Genomic DNA, 22252 nt, shown 5'->3' with positions numbered 1-22252 from the left:
AAACCAAAGGATGATTTAAGTTTTTTTAAAAACCAGTTGTGATCTGAGTTTCGTTTGAAAACTAGGGGGTAACATGTAATTTACCCACAAAAAAAAACATTATGTGTCGATTTCAACTTGAATCGGTTTCAGAAACCCTGGAATTGCCCCCCTCTGATCTGAAAACCCAATGATCCGGTGAGAAAAACCCTAGAATCGGCTGAATCAAAATGTCCAGAGTTGGGATCGGATACAGCCAATTCTGATACAATTTCCACCGATCCTATTCCCATTTTTAAACTGTGGTTCGCATTCACAGGTAACTCGGAAAGCCAGAGGACTCAGAACTCACCAGTTATTAGACAGGAAAAGTGGAAAACAATGGCCTTTCCCGGCATCCCCATCTCACTCTGTAGATAAATTTCCTTCTCTTTCATATTGTTTCATTTCCCGCCTCCCTATCTTTCCCGCTCCCAGAAAACCATAAACTGCGAGGGGATGGGACTGAAACAAGCGGCAGCTGATGCATCATCTGATGCCAAAAAGCGAAGACGAGTCGGATTTTCTGAAATTGGTATGTTAACTCGCACAGTTTCGCTTCCTGAAATCTCCATTTCTTGTTCTGTTTGTGTTTGGTGATTTTCACCGTAACTCGTTACTGCTATTTTTTTATTCTTTTCTCTTTGTTGGACTAATTCATCTGATTCTCTGCTGCTTCTGTTTCTCCGATTGCAGATGTTGGAGTTGAAGCGAACGACTGTATTAAGATTTTTCTCGGTACGATCTTTGCTCGTCTTTAATGTGGAATTATCCTTCTGGATTCCTCTTTTCATGGCGTGATAGCTGCTACTGTTAGGTTTCTTGTTCATCACTTTGTAGCTCGTTTGGATAGTAGCCGAATACTGCATTTTTCAGCACAACATGGAGTTTGAGTGCCGAATTCTAAAAGTGGGGTTTTACGGAATCTAAATTTCTGTTGGGGAAAAAAGAAGGAGCATTCACATATTATTGGAGCATGGTACCCTACACAATATGTGGAGCTTTATTTAATATTCATCTTATTTGGCTGTCTATGTTGTAGTTAGTAGCAAAGAGGAGGTGGAAGCTGCATCCAGCTTTTGTATTGATCCAATTGACTTGAACCGGTTTTTCGGTGAAGATGGGAAGATATATGGTTACAAGGATTTAAAGGTGATTTTTACATTCAGGTCATTAATGAAGTGCTTGTGTTTGGGTGCTCCAGTTTTGTTCTATTTAGGTTTCTGATATGAATCATCTCATCTCTCCTCCCCTCCTGCCATTTTTTATGGGGCTTTCTTTATTTACATTTTCTCCCCAGTTCATCTTCATGTTATTCGCAGAAGTACATATGAATGCTTTATAATTACTTCTGAAGCCAAAAATGCATTTTAGTTGCTGCAGTTAAGATTTTATAGTGTATATAATTTAGTGGCTTTTCCCCCCTTTCTAATAATGTAAATCTATTTCAACGAACATCATTAATTTGGAGTCAGCTTTATAGTTGTGAAGTGTGATTAATCTATTCTCCTTCCTTTTTAGTGCTTATACCCTGTCAGAAGGCAGATTGAAGCTGACTCATCTTCAGAACAATGGTTTATACTTCAATGCAGCTTGCTTGCGTATTTATTATTTTTCAATATATCTTGTGCAGATTAAGATCTGGTTGAGCAGCATTTCTTTTCATGCATATGCTGATATTAAATTTCAGAGCACATCAGAGGTAAATACTAAGTATTGCTTGCTCCACTTTTAGTTGATTTGAATTCATGGTGTCAGACAGCCACCATGCTTTTTGAGTTTGTATTTTTATTCTCTAGGTGTGGCATGGATTTATTTTTTGAGAACTCTTTGGCAGACTGGCTAACCTCTAGCACACTAGGAGGATAACATACTGCATGCACCTTAATAAGTTTTTAAAAGTATTTGCTTTATTTTCTTCCGTACTTCATTTGTCTTCTCACTTTTTTCGATCACTTTTCTATCGAAGTGTTTTTGCAATTAGTGACAAAACCAAACATGTCATCAAGTTTCTAGCATTGTATCCTATGGCTGCACTCTAACAATTGACTAATCTTGTTCTGTTGTAAGGGGGCAAAAGGGATCACCAATCTGAAACCTGCTCTTCAGGTACCCATTAGCCACCTGCTCTGAACTATCTGTTATTTTGTTCTCACTTGTATGATAAAAATCGGGTAATTTTGACAGAACATATTTGGTGAATCTCTGGTTGAGAATATGGATGATTTTCTTCAAACATTCTCTACAGGGAGTTGTTACATCAGGTATCTGTGGTAGATTGTGCATCTTTAGTTTGACCAAACAGACACCCACATGTTTCGGCAAACATCAGCCTCTTGGTTAATGCTTGTCTTCCATCTTCTTTCCTGTTTCAGAAATTCTCTCTCAAATGGAGAGATCATACACTGCGAAGCTTCCCAGGAATGCAGTAATAAATCTTATAATTATTTGGAATCGAAGACAAACACTTTGGATGTACTTTTTTACTTCTCAATTTTCCTGTTTCTTATATGCATTATGTTTTGATGTGTCAGCTGAAGTCAAAGAAACTGTAATGCCCCCAAATCCGTCTAGGAGTTTGGTCTTTAACAGTCCAGAAGATCATATGCCTTAGGTAGTGTGAACCGGAGTAAACCCAACTATAAGTCATCATGTAACCTCAAAACATAAGTGCAGAGGAAGTCTCTATCCATATCCATTCAATTAACATGATTAAATTCAAGTTTCTAATACTACTGAAAATTTAACTGACTATTACATCGTCTCAAACCTCAAATTAATCAAAATTACATGTCCTTTAAAGTTTAAGTCTAAAACAGGATTTAAATAAACTTCAAGGATCAATCATAATGTATGTCCCCGTCACAACCATAAACTCTGCCTCTCCACACAAGTTTGATCATTATCTACGGTCTCCTCATCTGAAACATGGTGTGGGTAAGCTTCATGAAGAAACTTAGTAAGATAACGTCTAAACTTCATACGAATATTTTATAAGACATGCACTGTAACAGAGTTGCAAAAAAAAATATATATAAACATTAGGGTTACTCATCCCTATAATAGATTTTACGAAAACAACATAATGTTTATAACCAAGCACAAACATCATGCTTACAGTTGGCCAAAAGCATAACCATGATATCCGAGTTTAATCATGAGCATGCATATCAATGTAACGACAAACATCTGCCATGCACCGTACTACAAGCGCAGCTCACTCACCAAAGGTGAGGATAAGAAGTATGCCCCGTACCGTACTATGGGCTCACCTTCTCAATCACAATTACATAATCATAAACATTCATACATTCATAAGCATGCAAGGAGTTACCATGCTTCCAGAATCATGAAGAATATCATCATAACATCCTTCTCACTATATCTCATGCTACTATGCCCTTAAATCAATGAATTTTTAACATAGTTTTCTCAAATAAATCTTTTAACACATGCTTGAAAATCAAAATTTTAGAACAAGAGTAGAGAATATTTTAAATACAAAATAAGCACGAGGTAATAGATGTTAATTCACCGATCTGATGATATTGGAGTTCCCAATCGAATTCCCCAAAACCCAGAATATAATTTTTCAAAACTGAGGAAAATTTGCTAGTTCTCCAATGATTCTTCAAAATCCTTTAAAGATGCTCCTATAATCATTCAATTGAATGAAAAACCCTTCGATTTTAGCCTCAATTGATGACGAAAAGTCCAGTCTTTGATGAAAATCAAGTTTTTGACGATCCTTCTCCTTCTATCTCTTTCTCTTTTCTTAGTCTCTCTCTCTCTCAATGTCTCAACATTGCAGCCCTTTACTTTTTCTCTCACAAATCTGCTGCAATTGAAGAAGTGTTCTAATTCTCGTAAGAAAAACATAATATATATATAATAGGTCGACAGCACAAGTTCACATTCCACGCATAGGAGTCCATAACAAATCCAGATTCTGCTATCTTTTCGAGCCTTTCCTTCTTAGTCTCGGACTCTTCTTATTATATTACTTTTTTTTACAGGTTCCCTTTATTTCTCTCAAGTATTCCACGCACTTACAAGCTGCCCAAACAATGAGTTTCATTAAGATACGTTGCTGAACCATAAATCAAAAGTCAATGGGCTGAGATCATGATCCATTATCTTGCTGAAATTTAGGAATGCAATCGTAAGTTGGCTGAGATCATTATCCACTATTAGAGTCCTTCCATTCACAAACTCTCCATTTCATTTCCTTGAACTCTATTTATTTTATATTGTATATTTGTATGTAACACATACCAACAACTTAATTCTCTTCTTTCTCTTTAAAGCTCTTTATTTTCTCTCTCCTACCCTTTTAAATCCCCTTAATCCCCAAGATTTTTGATACTTTCCTATTTTTTTCAACTTCCAAAATATCACTTTGACACTGATTCTCCCCCTCCATACGTGTGTACCTCTTTTTAAATTTGAAGTTTGTTAATCAAGAGGGGCCCACCTATGACTAGGATTTAAAAGTACAACGACTTAAATAAAAACTTGCTTAATGCAAATACATTGGTCTTGAACCACTGACCTCTCTAATTAGGTTAAGGTCAAACCATTGCGCTAGCTTATGCACAAAGCCTAACAAATTAAATATTTAATAAAAATGATCATCTTACCTCAAATTCATGTGATCATGCATCGAAAATTAAGATCCTCAATCAACTGTTGGCATAGAGTCTATGCCAAAGTGTGAAATGTCCAAATTACTCCTTATATTTTGGGCACTAATATTACATCCTCTGTAACGCCCTCAAATCCGTCTAGGAGTTTGGCCGTTAACAGTCCACAAGATCATACGTCTTAGGGAGTGTGGACCGGAGTGAACTCGACTATAAGTCATCGTGTAATGTCTCTATGTTCAAAATCCTATGTCACTATTTTTTAAATTCAAGGTTCACTAAAACTCATCTCCAATAATTCTCATGTGGTTTCATAAATCAATGTTCATCCTCAGTTGGTGGTGGTGGAGGATTTCCAGCATTTGGTAGTGCATTGCCGTCACTCCGTCTCGCTCTTTGTGGAGGCATGGTTTTGTTTTGGCCAAATACAAAAGATCAACAACTCACACTCAAAATTGTAACTCATTTAAAATATGTTTTCTCCAATTATGTCCGCTTATGATAGAAATGAAGAATTTAAACTTCCTAAACCTCGAATAAGTTGTAACTAATTTTAACAAAAGCCTAACTTAAAGTGTTAAGTCATATCCAAAAATTAGATTAAGAAAGTGTCTCTAAGTTAGGTTTCTATGTTCTTCTATGTCAGGGTTTTAACTGTGGCAGAATCGAACTAACAATTTTGAAAAAAATAGGAAGTAGGTTTCCCAAATTCAAGTTGCTCCAAATTTTTCTTGAGATTCAATTAAATTCTCGGTATTAACTGTAATAAAAATTTCAGGTCACAACTCGATCACTAAGTCCTTCTGCTACTCCCCCCTTTCTCAGGTACAAATTTTTTATCATAGTAGTGAAATTTGGGTTTCCACAAATTTATTTGACCTATCAAACCATATTCAAATTAAATGAAATTTTGTGGGCTTCCTTTACTCATGAAAGTACTCAGTAAAAATTTCAGATCCAAATTCCACTCCTAATTATGTCAAACATCAAAACCAAATCTGGACTACCATTTTGCCCACTGCAGGGAAATTTGCTAAGTTGCAACATTCAAGATTGAGTTTCTAGGTTCTTCTAAGTTCAAAATCAGTGTCTAAGGTTCACGTTTCTAGTTCTCATTTCAACCTAAAACGCCGGTCTGATACCACTCCAAATATTTTGTATTTAAAATATTCTTCTCTCTTGTTCTAAAATTCTGATTTTACAAAGTGGTATCAGAGCGGCATTTTTAAGTTGAAATGAGAACTAGAAACGTGAACCTTAAATTCAGATATTGAACCTAGAAGAACATAGAAATTCAAACTTGGATGTTGCAATTTAGCAATTTTTTTTTGCAGTGGGCAGAATGGTAGTCCGAATTTAATTTTGATGGTTGATATACTTAGGAGTGGAATTTGGATCTGAAATTTTTATTGGGAGTAATTTCATATGATTAGAGGACCTCCACAAAATTTCATGTTATTTGAAGATGTTTTGATAATAAAATAATTGGTGGAATTCAAATTGTACAATTGCTGTCAAAATCTGAAGACTAAGAAAGGAAGGGTTCATAGAGGGACTTAGAGGTTGAAATTTAAGGTGATTTTTGGACTGCAGACACTTTTAGGAGTCTTCTTCATTCCAAAAAAAGTTGGGATGAAATTGAATCCAGGAAACCCACTTTCTGATTGTTTTAAAATTTTGGGATAGAACCTGCCTACAGTCAAAACACTGATTTTGGAGAACATAGAAACCTAAGTTAGAAAAACTTTTTTAATATGATTTTTGGATATATTTAAAAACTTTAAGTTAGGTTTCATAAAAAATTAATTGCCACTGTTATGGACTTCCAGAAGTTTAAATTCTTAATTTCTACCATCAACGGTCAGAATTGGAGAATACATAATTTAAATGAGTTGCAATTTTGGATGTGAGTTGTTGATCTTTTGTACTTGGCCAGAATATAACCATGCTTCCGCGAAGAGTGAGACGGAGTGGCAACAATGCACTACCAAATGATGGAAATCCTCCACCACGACCAACTGAGGATGAACGTTGATTTATGAAACCACATGAGAATTATTGAAGATGAGTTTTAGTGAATCTTGAGCTTAGAAAATGGTGACATAGGCTTTTGAACATAGAGACATTACACACAGGTTTGAATTGAAATAACTAGGATGAAACTCTCTAGCATTTTGTTGTGAACTTAAGTTGTGGAATGGAAATGATATATTTTCTTTACCATTTGGAGAGACGTTTATGGCAGACACTGTATATATGTCTTGTCAAGTATAGATAGAAGGTAGAGATATGCGTGCAGATTTGATCCTTGTAGAAATGATATATTTTGATTTCATACTTGACATGAATTGATTATCCTTGTACTATGCTAGTGTTTATTATTTTGATGAAGGAACAATGATGTTTAGTACATAGGACAAGTTAAGCCCTAGATTTATGGGACTCTCCAAGATTGAGGTTAAAAAAACAATTTAATTTATACGATAAGGTGCATGTATGCTAGATTATGTAATAAATTAATGTGTATTGTATACATAAAAAGAAATTGAATGGTTCGAGGTTGTGTAGTACAAGATGGATAAATGTTAAATGTTTGTGGATTAAGTCAATTCTGGTTCAACTTATTGGTTAGTCTAGCTCAAGTGTGAGTGGTTCAGTTTTAGCCAGGCCTACTTTGGATCTTTGGTCATGATTGAATAAATAATCAGCTAGATATATAGAGATAATGAGCCAGAAATTGTTAAAGATTTATTTGGCCAGGTTTGCATAATACTTGAGTTGTTCAAGAATAAAAGCTCGATTTTAGTTCAGCTTAGTGACTCATCGTTTTAAATAAGAATTGAGTTGATATTTTTTTTTTTTGGTCTATTAAAATAAACCATGTTTGATACTATTTAATTCGGTCAATAGATTTGGTCTGATCAAAGTCGAATTCTAGAATTCTGATTTAGTAAATACGCCAGGATTATGGACATAATGGCTTGGCTAGATAAGCTTATTGATAATAGTTTTTACTAGCAAGTTGTGTTGGCATGTGCTGAGTTAGCTAAAGAAAATCCATCAGGTTTTGATATGATTGGGCTAGCAGAGGAGATGGAGTTTTGGTAATCCATAAAGAGCATTGGATGAGGATAATTTCTTTTCTTTTTTTTATTTTTATTTTATAAAGAGGAAATAAGAGAGCGCTGCGTACAACATTTCACCCACAAACGGATGGGCAGTCAGAGAGGGTGGTTCAGATTTTTTGAAGAAAAACACCTATTTGGATTTTGGATCATAAGTAGTAAGTCCTATGAAACCACACCATTTTATTTGTGATGATTTTCTGGAGGAATCATGATATTCAAGAGGCTTCGTTAGAAAAAGAGAATGATATATGGTCCAAGTATGCGCAATGGTTTAGAGATTAGATATGTAAACTTCGAGGACGAAATTTTTATAAGGGGGGGGGAGGGATGTAATACCCATGTCCAATATATATGGGCTAAATTGGACATTTCACACTTTGGCGTAGACTCTGTGCCGGCAATTGATTGTGGATCTTGATTTTCGATGCGTGGTCACTTGAATTTGAGGTAAGGTGATCATTTTTATTAAATATTTATTTTGTTAGGCTTTGTGAATAAGCTAGTAGCTAGCTCAATGGCTTGAACTTAACCTAATTAGAGAGGTTAGTAGTTCAAGACCCTGTATTTGTATTAAGCAAGTTTTTATTTAAGTTGTTGTACTTTTAAATCCTAGTCATAGGTGGGCCCCTCTTGATTAACAAATTTTAAATTTAAAAAGGCGTGTACATGTATGGAGGGGAAGAATCCATGTTAAAGTGACATTTTGGAAGTTGAGAAAAAATAGGAAAGTATTTAAAATCGTGGGGATTAAGGGGATTTAAAAGGGTAGGAGAGAGAAAATAAAGAGATTTAGAGAGAAAGAAGTTAAACAAAATTAAGTTGTTGGTATGTGTTACATACAAATATACATTATAAAATAAATAGAGTTCAAGGAAATGAAGTGGAGTTCGTGAATGGAAGCAAGGTTTAATATTTCGCGATATCTCGGTATCTCGGGCCTACCGAGATATCCGAGATACCCGAAATATTGCATTTTTTTTGCAATATTTCGGGGGTCCATCTTGGGGGTTATTTAGCCATATCTAGGCTTGAAACTTCATGGACAGCTTTATTTAAGCTTAATAAACACATTTAAACCGTAAAATTGTAAAAATGTGAATTCAAATTGGTGTTTTGGGCTTGCACTCTTGATTGACATACGGTCGCCGACCCTAATGTATAAATAGTTAAATACACATAGATTAGGCAGTTAATATTTAATAATAGTATTTAACTTCATCACATATCAAGTTAAAGCCAATACACATTAATGAGTACCATGATTCTCATAAACTCCATAATATTCAATAACTCGCTTAAAGCCTTAAAGGCAATACACTAAGTGTCAAAGTTAGTAAGTCACAAGACTCGCAACTCGCAAGTCACAACTCACAAGTTCATAGATCAATGAAATCACAACTTAAGTTACACATTACAAGTGCTAAACTGCTAATAGTAGTTGCTGTGCCTCCCTGGATCAATCCCACTCATGCCTCGCTGGAGTCGACGTCCATTGCTCTCTGTTTGAAGGACATATGTGGACCACGGTATAGAATCGGAGAAGAAACGAGTGTAGTCATCCACAAGTGTCACGTAAATGGAATCATCAACATACTGTAGGTAACCTATCCCAGGATATAAGCTAGGGTTACCAATCGATCGAGTCCGTGAAGAAGATAATCCACTGTGATATGATGTTGGCGCCGGCACAAGAGGCGATGGCATTGGTTGCATGTATGGCTGGTGAGGTTGGTAGCTAGGTCCGCTAGGGTATGCAAAGATGTTATCTACAAAATATGATCCAGTATGTCCCTGGGACTGGGACTGGTAGTCATAGTCCCCTACCCCACTAAACTGCCCATATGATGATGATCCATATCCATATCCACCATAAGGTTGTGATGCACCATAATCCGATGCCAATGGAGTGGTATGTGCGTCAAAAGATAGGGCACGCCAATGTCCAGTCGGTCCTCCCTCCCTATCACCCATACTCAAACCACCAACAGAGCTAGATAGGTTATCAATGTTCATGTGATCAGGTTGCAATTGTGTTTTCGACCCCTACGCTTCCTGTTGTATGTATGTAAGGGGCCTCTTGAGGGTGGGGGTGCGGGGGCACGTGCTCCGTGGTCTGTATCTTGTGTGGCATGATCAAACTGTGTCTCTCCAGTGAATCGGAGTAGCTCTACAGGTGTCGTATCCTGGGCCTCCTGGCCTACCACATAACGCTCTCGCATGCCGTCAAATTCTTCACCAGCATCACCACCACCACCAACATTACCACCACCAGCATCACCATCATCATCATTTGAGGACTTGGACCAGTCTTCATCATCAGCAACATTGCCACCAGTGGGCTAAAATGGTATGGGTGAGGCTTCCCTTGCATGTATCTGACCCTCGTCAGCCATATACTCGTCCACATCACCACCAATCTCAGAAGCTATCATGGGGTCGGGCCTACCTCCCTCATCCAACACTGGCTGACCTCTATCCCTCACCTAATCCACAATAGGGTCCTCATCGTCTGAGTTAACTTGAAAGATGTCAGCTAGATCAATGGTGCCCCTCTGTCCCTCATGTCCCATGCGTATGTGTTGCAGTTTCAGCCTCAAGTTGTAGTGCACATACACCATGTCAGATAAACGTTGAGACCCCAATCTGTTGCGCCTCTTGGAGTGGATGAGTGCAAAGGTACTCCAATTCCTCTCACAACGAGATGCAGAACATGTTTGGGCAAGGACTTTAATTGCTATTCTTCTTAAGTTTTCAGCCGATTCCCCATACAACACCCACCATTCAGTTGCATTACAAGTTTACAACAAAAAAGACATGTGTCAAATGTTGTTTCAACTTTCAAATTTCAATACATATGTAATTTAAAACTTAAAAGAATTACCAGCATCACCACGTGCTCTGCTTTGTATCGCAACCTCAGTTCCGAAACTACCCAATGCATCCCTAAATACCTTGATCTACACCCATGTGGAAAATTAGTAAGTACTTCTTCACTACTTATTTGAAAGCATCAATAAGTTGAGTTTCCAAATGAACTCACCTCATTGTTGCAAATTGCTTGTAGTGCACCATCTGGCTCCAACTTCTTTACTACTTGTTTCACAGCATCAATAAGTTGAGTTTCCAACCCAAGCCTATTGTTATATTGATACTTAGGGTTCAAGTAGTATGCTGAAATATGACATATAGAATAGAGGTATTGTCAAATGCATAGGTAATTAGGCATAGGTAATTAGTAAATAATAATACTATGAATTAGTAAACATAAAACAAATTTACTCACCAGCCTTATGCAGTGGATGCATAAGTTGATTCTCCCAGCGAGCATTTATGATATCTAAGAAGTGTTTGCTACTGCGAGGAGCCACACTATAGACATTATCTTTCATCAAGTCTATTGCAACATATAGGACTGGCATGGTTGGGCCCTTGAGAGCGGAGTCAACAACATGTAGAACTTTAACTACTGGCTCCAAAACTTTCACCACTTTGCTTAGTTTGGTCCAGAAGTCCTTAGATGACATTGTTGCTTGTGCTTCCCTCCCATTTGCAGTCTTGGAACCCTTCCATTCAAACCACTCCTCAGAAGCAAACATGCTTCTCAGCCTGACCTTCTTTGTCTCAATGCTTTTGAGGGCAATGTAGTTGGTGGCAAATCTTGTGATGACAGGCCTAACCAAGTCACCCCTACATTTTTCCCTCAATAGATTGAGTGCATAGGAGTGGTTGTATACAAAGTTGGTGACTTGTCTTGCACTTTCAACCACAGTCTTCACAAACTTTAACTTTCCCATATCTTTTAGCATTAAGTCAATGTAATGGGCTGCACAAGGAGTCCAGAAGAGCCGGTACTTACTATTGTTCATCATCTTCTCACCGGCCAGCTTGAAGTTACTTCCATTGTCCATTACAATCTGGACAACATTCTCAATACCCGCATCTTTTTCCACTACTTCCTTTAATAATCTGTAAATATATTTTGCATCCTTTATCTCTTTGGATGTATCCACAGATTTGAGGAACACTGTCCTCCCATCACAATAAACCATGAAATTGATGATGGACTTTCTTGTAGGCCCAGTCCATCCATCTGCCATTATAGTCACCCCATATGTCTCCCACATATTCCTCATCTCACTAATGTACTCATCAATCTCACTCTTTTGTTGAGGTAGATAAACATTCATTACCTCATATGGGGTGGGGCCCTTGAATCCTGGGCCAGCCTCTGCAATGGTATCTATCATGGTATCATAATGGGGGCCTTGTGCGTGTTCTTTGGGATGGTATGGTATAACATCCACTTAGCTATTGATTCTTTAACCAATCCCTTCATCCCCTTCCATGCTCCTTTGATTCTGGGTTGACTGCTTCCTTTCTTCTTATGCAATTTAGGATCAGATGTTGATGGTGGTACTGGTAGAGGTATTGGGGCTGCCCTCACACTTTGTGATCTTCTAAAAGGATTCAAAGATCTAGGACCTCCAGAACTGCCGGCTCCTCCACTACCCCCTACTCTTTGTCTTTGCTGATCATCTTGAAAACTTACTCTACTCCTTGAAACAGGCCGCCTAAAATTCATAGCCTCCTCTGCTGTTTGTATATCATCAGGTACTGCAATGTCCTCATCATCATCATCATCATTCATCATTGTATTGTCTTCCTCCTCCCATCGTACTCCTCACTGTATCTTCAAGTTGTTCTCTTATCCTTTGCTTGTCAGCCTTCCTCTTCTTCTTTCCCCTCAAACTATCACCAATCTCCCTGGCTACTTCAGTAGGGATCATATGACAACCTACAACATCTTTAGATCCTCCAGTCAGATGTTGTTTAAGTCTACTGGACCCACCTCCCATAAATTGCATGTGACAATAGTTACATATAGATTTTCTCTTATCCCCATCAATGGGAGTGCCATGTAACCATGCAATGTCACCCCTATGTTGGCTGGCAGGTCTCTTTTGTTCCCTCCGCCCCCTTTGTTGACTACTTTCCCCCACCTTTTGCTTGCCCTTCGCACGTTGTCTATCACGATCCGCTATAATGATACTTATTTACTGCAATGTAAGTAACGCAAATAATTAAAAAACTTAATGTAGATGCACTTCAATTGACACTTTTAGATTACTAATACACTTGTATAGTTATTTAATATATTTCCCCTAACCCTTATATTTTTCACATAATTAAAACCAATTTTTTATTTATAATGTTAATATAAGTATTGACCTAACACAACAAAACCAAAAATTAGTAAACATAATATACATGTAATGCATTTCAAAACATATAGAAATAACTTTCATATTTTTTCATTATTTTTTAAACTTAAAACTCATATTTTTCCTTATTTATTTCTGTTTTTTATTTTTATTTTTTATATATATTTTTTTATTTTCGAAAATTAAAATAATTATTTAAGAGCAGAAAAATAAATTCGACACCATGAAGCCATAGATCGGCCATTGGTGTCTAACATATATTTAATTCATTACCATCTAAGTCATATTACCCCTAATTATTTCCTATTTTAATTGTAGGAAAATGAATTTTTAAAACCAGAAAATTAAAAAAAAAAAATACATATGGAAAAAAAATTTCGACACCGTGAGGCTATAAATCGGCCTCCGGTGTCTTAACATATATTAATATCATCACCATCCAACAAAATTTGTACATAGTCTTTTCAAAAAAATAGTTTTAGAGAAATAGAATTTACCTTAAATAGTGGAAAAATGCTTGGATGATGAGCTTAGATGACCCTCCAATGAGTTTACCGGCAAAAATCCGACAACAATGTGCTTGAACAATGGCTAGAGTGTTGGATGAGAGCTTGGAAGAGTGAAAGAATAGGCAAAAGACTGAAATTCCTTAGCAAATGCGGCTCTCGGTCGAAATATGGACCGAAATCTGTGAAATATTGTATTAAAGCCCCCCTTCACGTGACACTTTAAGCCAAAATACCATATTTCGTCGATATCTCGTGAGATATCGAGATTGAAATATGGTATTTTTTCATTTCGACCTGATTTCGCATCTTGGTAAGCTTGAGATATACGAAATTAAGCGATATTTCGGCGAAATATCGCGAGATTTTGAACCATGAATGGAAGGACTCTAATAGTGGATCATGATCTCAGCCGCATGCCTAAATTTCAGCAAGATAGTGGAAGAGCTAATGGATCATGATCTCAACCCATCGACTTTTGATTTATGGTTCAACAAGGTATCTTAATGAAACTCTTGTTTGGGCAACTTGTTAGTGCGTCGAATACTTGAGAGAAATAAAGGGAACCTGTAAAAAAAAGTAGTATAATAAGAAGAGTCCGAGACTAAGAAGGAAAGGCTCGAAAAGAGGGTAGAATCTGGATTTGTTGTGGACTCCTATGTGTGGAATGTGAACTTGTGCTGCTGACCTATTTTATATATATAATATTTTTCTTGCAGGAATTAGAACACTCCTCCAATTGCAGTAGATTTGTGAGAGAAAAAGTAAAGGGCTGCAATATTGAGACATTGGGGGAGAGAGAGAGAGATTGTGAAAGAGAGACCAAGAAAAGAACGAGAAAGAAGGAATGGATCTTCTTCAAATACTTGATTTTCATCAAGGGCTGGACTTTTCTTCATCAATTGAGGCTAGAACCGAAGGGTTTTTCATTCAATTGAAGGATTATTGGAGTACCTTTGAAGGATTTTGAAGAATCATTGGAGAATTTATTGAATTATTATCAAATTTTCTTCAATTTGGAAGAATAAAATTCTGGGTTTTGGGGAATTCGATTGGGGACTTCAATAGCATCAGATCAGTGAGTTAACATCTATTACCTCGTGGTTATTTTGTATTTAAAATATTCTGTTGTTCTAAAATTCTGATTTTTCAAGCACGCATTAAAAGTTTATTTGAGAAAACTATGTTTTAAGGGCATAGTAGCATGAGATACAATGAGAATGATGTTATGATGATATTCTCCATGATTCTGGAGGCATGGTAACTCCTTGCATGCATATGGATGTATGGATGTTTATAATTATGTAATTGTGATCGAGAAGATGAGCCCGTAGTACGGCACAGGGCATACTTCTTGTCCTCACCTTTGGTGAATGAGCTGCGCTTGTAGTACGGTGCAAGGCAGGTGTTTGTGGTTACATTGATGTGCATGCTCATGATTAAACTCGGATATCGTGGTTATGCTTTTGGCCAGGTGTAAGAATGATGTTTGTGCTTGGTTATGAATATGCTATGTTGTTGTTTTCATAAAATTTTGTTATAGGGATGAGTAACCCTAATGTTTATATATATATTCAACTCTGTTATGTTGCATGTCTTTTAAAATATTCGTATAAAATTTGAATTTTATCTTGCTAAGTTTCTTCCCGAAGCTTACCCTCACCATGTTTCAGATGAGGGGACCATAGATATTGATTAGACTTGTGTGGAGAACCATGAGGATGGAGCTTATGGTTGTGACGGGGACATACATTATGATTGATTATTGAAGTTTATTTAAATTCTGTTTTAGACTTGAACTTTAAAGGACATGTAATTTTGATTAATTTGAGTTTTGAGACGATGTAATAGTTAGTTAAACTTTCAGTACTATTAGAAACTTGAATTTAATCATGTTAATTGAATGGATATGAATGGAGACTTCCGCTGCATTTATGTTTTGAGGTTACACGATGACCTAAAGTCGGGTTCACTACGGTTCACACTCGCCAAGACATATGATCTTGTGGACTGTTAACAACCAAACTCCTGGACGGATTTGGGGGCATTACAAAGTGGTCTCTAATGCCCCCCAAATCCTTCCATGAATTTGGTTGTTAACAGCCCACAAGATTATACGTCTTAGGGAGTGTGAACCAGAGTGAACCTGACTATAAGTCATCGTGTAACCTCAAAACATAATTGCAGCGGAAGTAGAAACTGAATCAACTCAAATTCTGGTTTATAGCAAGTGTTTTCTACCCTGTAATTTATGGCTAGTTGCAGTCCTTGTAATATCTCTCTCACATACAAACCACTGTTTTTAAACGAGTGATCTGGACAGTGGTTGGATGTTCAGACTGTTAACCATACCAGGCCTGGAGAACCATTATATATGCATTGCTTCCCCCCCCCCCCCCCCTTTGCGTTTACAACCTTTTTATGGTTGGAAAAATTGTCAGATTGTTTGAACCATCAAATCTCTCTTTTTTAAACAAACAGTGGCTTGACCTTGGTGTTCAGAACTGTGTCAAAGAGTCTCTCCAGTGTCTAGAGCTTATTGTGTCTCCTTAAAACCACCCAAAATCAATGCCCGATGTATGTGCTTCCACTTTCTGTAACAACTTTAGCATACTTCCCTTGACAACAAAAGCAATAGAAATGACCAGACCCTTGACCAGCACTCCAATTCTCTCTCTCTCTCTCTCTCTCAGTCACACATACAAATGTATAGTTGTACTGTACCATGTTCTCTTACTAACAATGTCAATAACAATAAGAATATGTGATTATGCTCCACTGGTGCTTCAATAATTTGGATCTTCTTACTGGCACTCCAATACTTTGGGGCTTTTCAAATTTGGTTCTCCAAAGAGGCAAAGTTTCAAGCTTACTTCATGCTCCAGCTCACAGAAAAAGGTTATCAGAAGTTTCCGTGTAATAGTTGGGACTATCCATATTTTTAGTGCTGTGTCATTACATCTAAACTCCCCCAACACCCCAAATCCAATCCATATATGAAAGGGTGATGTCAATCTGTTGCAGAACAATTATCTTGTTTCAGGTAGCAGTCCAATTGACATCACTGATCCAAGGTGGGAGGTCTATCTTGTGGTTCAGAGGACAGTGGACAACCGGGAGGAAACTGATCTCAAATTGCTCGGATTTGCAGCTGTGTATCGCTTTTATCACTACCCTGATAGTTCACGCTTACGTATCAGCCAGGTTTTGCCCTCCTACATTCTTACACTTACTTTTTGGGAAAAAAACATTTAAGATATGAAAGAACGGTGCTAAACCAGTTAGGCATTGCCAGATCTTTTTGATCTGATGTTTCACTGTCTTATGCCCAAGGTAGTTGCTCCATGCCCTGTTTCTAGGGCTTTCTTCTGATAAACAAAGCCATTGGATGAAATAGTTTCTTGAGTATCCCAGGATGCAAATGACTCCTGATACCTTAGAGCTAGCTGCTCAATCATCTTTCCTCATGTCATGATCAGCTTGTTATGATTACAGATACTGGTGTTGCCTCCTTATCGGGGCCAAGGTCATGGCCGGTACCTTTTGGAGAGACTGAATGCTGTAGCAACATTGGAAAATGTTTATGACACGACAGTTGAAGAGCCATCTGACTACCTTCAACAACTGCGGACCTGTATTGACATGCTTCGCCTGATTGATTCTGAACAAGTACAAGCAGCAGTTAGTTCTGTCGTTTCTTATCTTAAGCAAGGGAATCTGTCCAAGAAAACCTCTGAGTTTCAATTGGAACCACCTGCTAGTGCAGTTGAGGATGTCAGAAAAAACTTTTAAGATCAACAAGAAACAATTTCTCCAATGTTGGGAGGTTCTTATCTATCTTGGCCTTGATCCTATTGACCAGTACATGGAGAACTTTCTGACCTTTATTTCTGAACGTACGAAGGCTGACATCTTAGGAAAAGATTCTGGGACTGCAGGGAAGCATGTGATTGATGTTCCAAACAATTATGACCTTGACATGACATTTGTCATGTTCTGGACACAAGCTGCAGGAGGAGATAGTGTTGAGATTGACAAAAACCAAACTAATCAAGAGGAGGCATTGCGTCAGTTAGTTGATGATCGGTTGAAAGAGATCAAGTTGATTGCACAGAAGGTATCTTCACATCGGGTTGTGAAGTAAGTATCCATTCTGAGTGACACTGGCTTTTAGTCTATCCTTGTTCTCACTGTGTTGTTTTATGCCTTTGTGACTTGGCAGGCTTGGGTCACCTGGGGCTTGTTTGTAAATCTTATAGGTACATTTTGTATAAAATATTCTTCATTTTATGAATTAATTTACAAAAAATTGCCATGAGTATGCCTTATCAAGTGATTGAGAAATTGAACCCTGAATTCAACAGCATAATTTTTTGGCAAACTTATTAGATGCTTCGATTTGTTGGGATCAGGCTTTGTGTTGTTGAGTTGTGCTGCCTACACATCCAATATGTCCTTATGCACAGGTTATTGTAAATCACAGATTGTTATCCAGAGCAATGGTGGCACCTACTCCCAGTGTCTTTTCTAATTCATGCATTATCGTGATACTGTATACTTGTGTTTCTCTATTGTTTAAAGCATTTGAACAAGCATAAGCATACCTGTGCTCATGTTTTGGCAGGACATACAATCAACAAAAGCATAATATGGCCAAAGTATAGAGTGGCTAATGCATGGAGTGTGTGTGAACAGTGGTTTTGAAAAATTCATCATGGGATAAGGGGAAAAGAATGCAATCTAGTCATGTGGCCCGTGTGGCTCCTGCGCCTAGACACAGAAGTGCACAAAAGTATGACACTGCCCCCATGGAAAGGCAGAAATCTTGCTCAGGGTGATGTTTGCGTGTGTGTTCCCATTGGCCAGCATGCGCATGCGGGCTCTAGAGGCGTTGGCAGCGATCTCTTTTCCATGGGATAAATGTAGTTTTCAAACGTTTGATACACGCACAACCACTCTTCGCCCAAGTAGGTTCTCCCACCTCCCCAATCAAGTGCGTCTTCAGATATTGCTGCAACGTGACTCTGATCAGAATTGTCAGTGTCTAGAAGACCCAAGGCAGACGAATTGAACTAATAACTCCGATCATTATTGTCAGTGTCTAGGGGCATTATGATACAAAAAAAATTAAGGGTTAGTCTTAACTAGTTGATGAATTGAACTAATAACTCTTATCATAATTGTCAGTGTCTAGAAGACCCAAGGCAGACGACTAGGGCAATCAAGGCCCCCCTGGATGCCTTTACAAATACGAATTCTGTGAGGCACAATGGATCAGAAAGAAAGATCCTCGGTTTTTTTTTTTTTTTGGCTTGGGAAGTTCTTCATATGCACAGATCTAGTTGGTGAGTGCTGGCTCAAGGCTGTACTGGTGTGGGTCTGGTACCTTCAGACTTCAAATTTCACATTAGATTTCGAGTTTAGCATATTGGCTCAAGTTATTTAAGCAAAAACATGTGAAAAAAGAAAAAATTTCTTCTCATTGGCCTCTGATCTCTAAGACCATCTAAATCATGTACATAGTTTATACTCTTGAGGTCTACGAATACTGGAAACTTGTGTGCAATAAATAGTTGCATAGGTGGAGGGACAATTATCAGATCTGAAATTACTGTCAAAATGATATAGCTCAACATCTCCAACTCAGTTTTACATCTTTTACGACGATATCTTCTCTCTCGACCTCATCTTCATCATGGGCTAACTCCAACCAACAAAATTCGTTGTAACAGTTCTATCTTTATATTCTTTAATCATGGGTCTGTATGGATTAAAGAGATTAACCACCAGGATGATAACAGATGTGATTCATCAAGGACCATTGATCCACAAAGGTAATCACCACCATTGTTTTCCAACAAACTCGACAGGGCCAAATATTCCATTTACCTTTTATTCTAACAAACTGTACAGCAAGACATAATGCCTATATATACACCACTCAGTAACAGAGATAGAGAAAGCAATTCAGAATTCACTTTTCACTCCTTCTTTATCATGGTATCGAGCTGTAAAAGCTTTACCGAATACCTTATTTCTTCTCCAATGGCATCATCGTCCTTCTCTTCTCGCACTTTCCCTATTACCAGCCTTAGTAACCTAGTTGCGAAAACTAGATGGAACCAACTACCTCATTGTGGAAAGAACAATCGGAATCCATCTTCATCGGTTCCGATTTGATGGACCATGTTGATGGTTCTCTGTCACTCCACCATCAACCATTCTCAAAACCTCCACGATGCTAATGGAGTCATCACTACCACCACAATACCCAACCCGTAGTTCCAAACCGGGCGCAAGACTGATCACTTTGTTAGAGCCTGCATCAATGCCACCCTCCATGAGTCACTATCATCACACATCCTTGGATTGAAAACTGCTAAGGATGTCCGGGACTCCTTAGCTGATCTCTTTCAACAACAACCGCAGCCCGTAGGAGCTACTCGCGCCATGAATTGATGCATATACACAAAGGAACTAGCTCCATCACCGAGTACCAACCAAACTCAAGGGTCTCTCCTCGACTTTGCCGCTTATTGATGATCGCATCAAGGATGCAGAGTTGGTGACCTATGCTCTCAATGGCCTTGATGCGTACTACCCACTTTTGTCATAACCATTGAAAACAAGACTTCTCCGGTCTCTTTCTCGTATGATGGGGCCTTCTTTATTGCGAGGCAGGTGATCTAGCAATCCAATCGCTTCCTCTTCTTCAGGATGACGCTGCAAACCTTGCTCCACCCCTTTGCGAGGCATTGGTGATCTAGATCTAGATCTTGTGAACACTGCAACCAGCATCCTCTGATGTCAAGTTCTCCTTCCAGTTCTTTACCCAAAAAAAAAGTTCTTCCAGTTCTCAAATTTAGATCCCCAGACGCCGCCTGATTTATTCCAATGCAACTGACAACAAGCAATCCAATATTTAGTTAGAATGAGAAACAAGAAATTCGAACCACTAAGTCCTTCTAAAACTTTTCTAAGCAATGGGTACTAAAAGAGCATACATGAGGGGCAAAACAAAAGCCAGGGAAGACAGCCTATAGACTTGATCACAGAGACAGGACATGGCACTCCAAAGGCCTCTATGAGCCATACAGTCAAGCAACCAAATAAAGAAAACGGAAATGTCTAGAGGACTGCAGTGCAGGGTCCTTTATCTGGAGAACTCAGTGTGTGGTTGGATGTGATGGTATCTACTTCGAATGGAAAAAGGGATTAAATTCTCACTGCTGTCCCTGAAACTGAAAGTACCCAATGAGATTCTAGAGGTCCTCCAAATAAGGGACCCTGCAGTGCTCCTAGCATTGCTCAATAAGATCTCATAGAAATTAAAATATGGTAATAGAAGCGAATAATTAAGTGAAACATAATCATAAGAATGGCACAAAATGATACATGTTACCATCGTCAAGCACCCGGTGAAGACGAGTCATAGCATAGATTGAGGGTGGAATATTTCCAAGGAAAAAGATGTTATATGCTCATAGCTTGACATTCAGTTGTATACGCAATGACTTGGCACAAATACCATGCTTATATAATGTCATTGTTCATGGTTCTAATGTAAGAAAGAAATTGGTAGCAGATATAAGTTCTAACAAAAGGAAACATCCTAACTTATGTTTTACTTCTTGGTGGGTAAAAAGACCATGTACAAATGGTGCATGCAATGTCACTTTCAATCTAAGATTTTCATCGGTGAGACAGAAAAGAAACACAATTGCTGAAACAAAGACAAGGGAGGAGCTTACTCTGAGCTTATCTGTGTCATGGCATTTATCAAAATATATGGAAGCAATGGTTCACTAATCCCAATATCAACCCTGCAAATTTTGCAGTATTAACTGTAGGCGGTCAGTTCTGTCATGCCCTTCAACACAAGTCATATTTATAAGCAGAACTAATAAGGACTACCAGAATGAAACCAAACCCACTAGTAAACAATAACTACTTAATACCTGCAATAAATAGATGATGCACCATATGCGTGCTAAATTGTCTTGAATCTCAAAATCTTCAACGCTGTAAAATGTGGTTGGCATCACATTTGCTCCTTGAATTGCATCATAATTTGATCTTTTGTTAAAGGAGACTGTGACAACTGCAGAGATCAGATTTTGATGGTTTGAGTAAAAAAATAACATTAGGAAAAGGAAAAGAAAAGCATGTGTAGGCCAAATTAAAGTGACTACTAATGCACCTCCAGGAAAGAGGATTTGGACGGGGGAGGGAATGATTGTCAACTGCTAAATTACATCCAAAGCCATAAGGGAATAGACAGAATTGATAATATATGCAACTCATGTTAGTGAAAGGTCGATTATTTCTCAATTTAAGCTTATATTCAGAAGAGTAAACATGATTCCATTCTTTTTCTTACACAGAATACGTTCTTACCCACGGAAACAACTGGGAATAAAACAACAACTCAGCCTTATCCCAACTAAATGAGGTCGGCTACATGGATCCTTTCAACACAAAGTAGGAAAAACTGAGGTCCCTCACGAAGGGAAATGAAAGTAATAGGAATGAAAAATTAAAATGAAGACAATGGATAAGAAAAGTGAGAAATGGAAAAAGAAAGTAAGAGGAAAGATGATAGCCCAGAAAATCAGGAAAATCTCAGCTACATGGTGTCAACAATGTAGATCCTTGCCCTCCAATAGGTTCTATCTGAGGTCATGCTTGGCACAAGGCCCAAACTATGCATGTCATTCTTCACAACCTCTCCTATG

General features: G+C 37.9%; 1 pseudogene; it reads left to right on the top strand.

Moving 5' to 3' along the window:
• Positions 1-395: 395 nt before the first annotated feature.
• LOC122655017 lies at positions 396-17832 on the top strand (annotated as a pseudogene).
• The last annotated feature ends 4420 nt before the right edge of the window (positions 17833-22252 follow it).

The sequence above is a fragment of the Telopea speciosissima genome, chromosome 3 (genome assembly GCF_018873765.1).
Source record: "Telopea speciosissima isolate NSW1024214 ecotype Mountain lineage chromosome 3, Tspe_v1, whole genome shotgun sequence".
In the NCBI taxonomy this organism is placed as follows: Eukaryota; Viridiplantae; Streptophyta; class Magnoliopsida; order Proteales; family Proteaceae; genus Telopea; species Telopea speciosissima.
This window is presented reverse-complemented; position numbering and strand designations above follow the sequence as displayed.